Source organism: Hemiscyllium ocellatum, chromosome 47 (genome assembly GCF_020745735.1).
Source record: "Hemiscyllium ocellatum isolate sHemOce1 chromosome 47, sHemOce1.pat.X.cur, whole genome shotgun sequence".
NCBI classification, from domain to species: Eukaryota; Metazoa; Chordata; class Chondrichthyes; order Orectolobiformes; family Hemiscylliidae; genus Hemiscyllium; species Hemiscyllium ocellatum.
The window spans coordinates 21,710,476-21,716,475 of NC_083447.1; positions in this window are offsets into that span (position 1 = coordinate 21,710,476).

The window sequence follows — 6,000 nt, forward strand, 5'->3', positions numbered from 1 at the left end:
TGTGGAAAGTGTTTCCTTTGCCAGGTCGATGTTGATGGAGGTGAATAGTGCTGTTACGTCGAATGAGATCATTGCTTCGTCTTCCTCTATTTTGGTGTTTTTGATGATTTTTAGGAATTCCTGGGTGGAGTGGATGGAGTGCTGTGACTCTTCTTCGAGGTATTTCAGTCTTGCGTGTAGTTCTTTGGCCAATCTGTAAGTTGGTGTTCCGGGTAGTGCGACTATAGGTCTGAGGGGGGCTCCTGGTTTATGGATTTTTGGTAGCCCGTAGAATCGTGGGTGTTGGTCCCGTCGGGTTTCATTTTGTGGAATTCTATCTTGTTTAATTGTCTGGAATTGTGTAATTTTCTTAGGAGATATGTAATTTTGTTTCCGAGTTGTGGGTCGGGTCTAGCGCACCTGTCGGTAGGTGTTGGTGTCTGCAAGTAGTGCATTGGCTTTCTCGATGTCGTCCCTTCTGTTCAGGATGACAGTGAGCCGACCTTTGTCTGCCGGTAATATAACGATGTTTTTGTCTTTTTGAGGTTTTCTGGATGACACAGTTGAAAGAAAGGACAACTTCAAACCTGCGCATACAGAAAACTGACAAACACTGACCAAATACTTAACTGCACCAGCAACCATCCCAACACAAACAAAAGAAGCTGTATCAGAACACTATTCCAACAAGCCACCGCACACTGCAGCACAGACGAACTACGCAAAACAGAGGAGAACCATCTATACAACGTATTCAAGAAGAACTGATACTCAAAAAATACAGTGTGCAGATTCCTCAAGAACAAACCACGACAAGCAGACAAAACACAGCCAAAAACCCTAATAACCTTACCATTCATCAAAGAAGTTTCAGAAATGACAGCCAGACTACTAAGACCCCTCGGAATCCTAGTAGCACAAAAACCCACCAACACTCTCAAACAAAAACTAACAAACTTAAAAGACCCAGTACATTTCATGGACAAAACCAACGTCATCTACACAATTCCATGCAAGGACTGCCACAAACACTACATAGGACAAACAGGAAGAAAGTTAGCCACCAGGATACACGAACACCAGCTAGCCACAAAAAGACACGCCCTCTCTCCCTCGTAGTTCTGCACATGGATGAAAAAAAGCCACCATTTCGACTGGGACAACACATCTATCCTGGGACAGGCTAAGCAAAGACATGCCAGAGAATTCCTCGAGGCCTGGCACTCCAACCACAACGCCATAAACAAACACATAGATCTAGATAACATCTATCAACCCCTCAGAAAACGAACATGAAATGACCTCACCACAAACCCCAGGAACCCCATCCGAGAGTAACTTATTTATAGAAAGCAGAAGACAACAGCTTCGCTTCACTTGGAGATCGCCATTGATGATGTTACCTAGCCAGGTAACGAAACGTCTGGATATCAAACCTACAGCTCAGAGCAAACCTACACCCTAAATCTCAACCTGAGCTACAAACCTACACAAACCTTGCATAAAGCGAAGTGTTATGAAAAACAATGCCATCTTTATGGATTGATAGTTTTTTTTTCAGGGGTGATCTTTTGGTGATACCATGGCTGTAACAGATGTATTCTGTCTTGCTTTTTTTAATGAAAAGGCCTTGGACATTTTTGTTTAAAGTTGGCTCGACAGAAGCAATCTATGTGGGCAGGATCACAGAACCAGCTGAAAATGTGTTGCTGGTCAAAGCACAGCAGGCCAGGCAGCATCTCAGGAATAGAGAATTCGACGTTTCGAGCATAAGCCCTTCATCAGGAGGGCTTATGCTCGAAACGTCGAATTCTCTATTCCTGAGATGCTGCCTGGCCTGCTGTGCTTTGACCAGCAACACATTTTCAGCTGTGATCTCCAGCATCTGCAGACCTCATTTTTTACTCGAGGAGCACAGAACCAGCACATTTAGATTTAACTTAAAAGACTTGCTGGAATTTTAATTGTGGAAGCTCTTATTCCTCTCTGGGGTTCTCTTTGCTGCTAGAATTACACAGGAGACAATCTATTTTACTGAATTTGCCTTTGTCAAGCGTGTGTAGAAGGGAGTTCATCAATAATGCTTAATGTACGTTGATTTGTTAAGCATTTCGATGAAGGTACAGTTAAGCTAATTCTTTACTTCTTAAAAATTTTGTCTGTACTTCAACTGTCAGAATATAGTGAGTTTTACTTAAAGCGGATTCGCTTGCCGAAACAAATTGCATCGGGAAAGCAACGTTTATCTTTCAAATAAGGAAAGGTTATTGTCTGGACTAGCTTTATAATATATTTTGAGAGAGTTTGATTAGGTCCATAGCCAGGGAATCTCATTGAAATCTACAAAATAGCAACAGGATTTGGCACGGCTAAACGCAGGAAGTGCGTTTCCGATGACCACGAGTCCAGAATCAGGGGTAACAGTTCATGATGCAGGGTCGGCCTGTTACGATTGAGAACGATTGGACATTTCTTCACCCATAACATAATGAACTGATGGCATCATTTGATACAGATCCACGTTGAGACCAAAAATAAATGCATGTTTTCATGAAGGAGTTAGATGCAGCAAAATGTTCGTCAACGTGGTTCAGTTCTTTTCGATAGTCCCAATCCCTCCGCTCTGGGATCATTGCTGTGACGTCTTTGATTTTTTTTATGTCTCCGGCTGTACATTTGTGTTGTCGCTCTAAATGGGGAGGGCTGAGAGCTGGTGCTTAGGGCTGTCCTCAACAGGACGAAAGTATGAGCGATGTCGTTGACAGCTGCTTCCTGTTTCCTTTGGAGCTTTTGTTGAGCTGCTCCACCTCTCTGAGTCACTGTGAATACTCCAGGCACAGTAATAAACAGCCGAGTGATGCGCCTGCAGGTTGCGAGACTCCAGGTTAAAGTTAGAGCCACTCGGTCGTGTGGCGGTGAAACCGTCCGCCGCTCCTTCATTCACATTTCCTGCAGCTGCAGAATAAAACATCAGCTGCAGCTCCTTTCCCGGGTATTGTCTGTACCAGTACATGTAACCACTACTCTCACTCTCCACCGTGCACCTCAACTCCACTACCTTGCCGAGGGACCTGGGGATGCTGCTGGGAGTCTGTTCAACTCTCGCTGTCTTCACATCTGAGAAAGGGAAAAGGTCAGTAAACAGAAATGAAATGAATAAAGCCTAAATGATGGCTGTTCCCTCAAATTATTGGATGAACAATCACTTACATTGCAATAACGTCATGATGTACAGTAAGAGATGCATCTTCTTACTTTAAGCTTTTCCTGTATGAACGCGAACAGAGTCCAATCTTGTCTGAAACTGGAACTAGCTGCTTTCAAATCAATGAGAGAAACCTGAAGGATTCAGGAAATGACTTGGGTGAGCACATGCCCACCCCCCACCCCCTCTCTGTTTCTTGTTGCAAGTGGTGCAGCGTTGAACAGGAGATTTCCAAAGGGAAGAGACAGTGTACAAAACACTGGCAGATCCAGCTCAAGGTGGGATTCTGTTGCTTTGTGAGATTCGTGAACACATTTGTTTGATATGCCAGTCGACAATTTGTAGCAATTGCTGATATTTTGTTGAATTCGTAAAGAAGCAGTTTCATTCGATTAAGAATATATCCGACCGTGACAGATGAGAACACTTCACTGATCCCGAAACCCTTCTGTAGAATGGAAGTGACTGGGTGGCGGTTTTGGATCGTGCCTGAAGCTTTGGGGATAGTCTTTGCTAATAAGCTACTTTTTTTTAAGATTACCTACAGTGTGGAAGCATGCCCTTCGGCCCAACAAGTCCATACCGACCCTCTGAAGAGTAACACACCCAGGAACACTTCCCTCTAACTAATGCACCTAACACTATGGGCAATTTTAGCATGGCCGATTAACCTGGCCTGCACATCTTTGGACTGTGGGAGGAAACCCGAACACCCGGAGGAAACCCACCCAGGCACGGGGAGAATGTGCAAACTCCACACAGACAGTTGTCCAAGAAATCTAACGTGGGGCCCTGGTGCTGTGAGGCAGCAGTGCTAACCACTGAGCCACAATTTTGCCCATCTTCTTTGACTCTCGGGTTGATTACATACGACGCATTCTATTTTACTGAATTTGCCTTTGCCAAGGAAATGCATAAGGGATGTTACTACTTTGGAACAGTTCATTAGTGATTAGTGGAGAATTCCTGGTCTTCTCCCAGCTATATGGGACCTAATTTCCCTGGACCTTCTCATTTTTTTCTCAGGGATTTCTTCACTCAGTGAACTTGTGGAATTCTCCACTACTGAACGCTGTGGAGGCTTAGTCACTGTTTACATTCACGAAAGAGACAGCCTATTTTTAATTCCAAAGATGTCAGGGTTTTGGGGGAGAAAGCAGGAATTTAGCGTTAAAACAGAGGATCACCCGTGATCAAATTGAATGGCAGATTAGGCTCGAAGATATGAATAGCTTACTCCTGTTCCCAGCGATTACCGTTTGATGTTGAAAGGTGAAAGTCGAAACAAGTTACTTAACTCTCCCATGGCTATGGAAGTTGTGAGATTAAGTAATTTGTAGAATTTAAGGAGGATTTCTTCTCCTTCACTGAATTTTTTTTTCCCTCAGTCAAGATGTCTTCTCAAAGCGCGGCCAATGCTGCTGGTCAGTTTAAGACGGAGATTAATGTATTTTAATCGGGTCAGTGTGTAAACGAATGGTTAGTGATGGTGAGTAGATTGAATGTATGCATTGCTCCACTCTGGTCTATTTGATTGGCGGCGCAAGCTTGAGGGGCAATTTGGTCTCTGCTCCTGTACCAGCCCCAGGTGCATTTCATGGTGATGAAGCGCCCTCTATTGCACCAATAGAAAAATAATGTAAAAAAAAATCCTGGAGTTTTTTCACTGGTCTCTTCCGATTTTCATGAATTTCCCATCCATTTCTATCAATTGTTTATTTTCAGTTTATTGTTCCAAATCTGTGTATCTCTGAATTCCACAATCTTACCACCTCGGCAAAAAAAAGTTTCTCCTGACTTCCCGTTCAGATTTACTCTTAGAGACTGGTGACCTGGAGTTCGGCAGAGCCTAAACTATTGAACCCACTTTTCAACAGCTTCCTGCTTTTCAGCAGATACGAACCTGTTCAAACTTTCTTGGCGGCTGAGAGCTTTACCTTTATTCAATTTCACATTCACCCTCAAGACAATCACACTACTAAGAAGAATGTAGAGACTTTGAGGTGTTGCAGAAAAGATCTCCTGGAACGTTGCCTAGTTTGGAGGGTTTTATAGCGTCGGAAGATGAAGGCTGTTCTGATAGAAGTACACAACATTGAGAGGCATGAATCCAATGGGCAGTCGAAGTCTTTTTCCTCAGGGTAGAAATATTATTTACTTGGTGGCATAAGTTTAAGGTAAAATGAGGCACGTTTATTTTTAAAAAATCTCAGGCTGGGAAGTGCTGGAATGCGCCACGACAGAAGGTGCTGGAGACGGATGCAACAGCAAATTTTAAGCGTCATCTTGACGTATACACGAAGAGGCAGGGAATAGAGTGTAGAGAGTTCTATTTAGAAAGGCTGTCTAGTGTCTGGACAGAATTGAAGGGTCCGTTCCTGTGCTCTATGTTTTGTTCTAACAATATCTCGATACGTCATTACTTTTTAATCCCCTCCATTGTTGCCCATGACTTTACAAAACCAGAAAGAAAAGGACACCCTTCAGGTTTTGACCATAGCAGTTGTATCCTGTCACCGTTTGGGGGATTTTTGTTGAGCTGCTCCCTCTTGCTGAGTCACTGTGAAGACTCCAGGCGCAGTAATACACGGCTGAGTGATTCGCGTGGAGGTTGGAGGATTTCAGGCTGAACTTGGTGTTACTCGGTCTGTCAGCGGTGAAACCATCCACCGGCTCTTGTGGAGTCACGTACTGTGCTGTGTTGGAGTAAAACATCTGCTGCAGCTCTTTTCCTGGGGATTGTTTGTACCAGTACAAGTAGGGACTAGTACTGCTGCTGCCCTCCACATTGCACTCCAGTTTCACTCCCTCTCTGG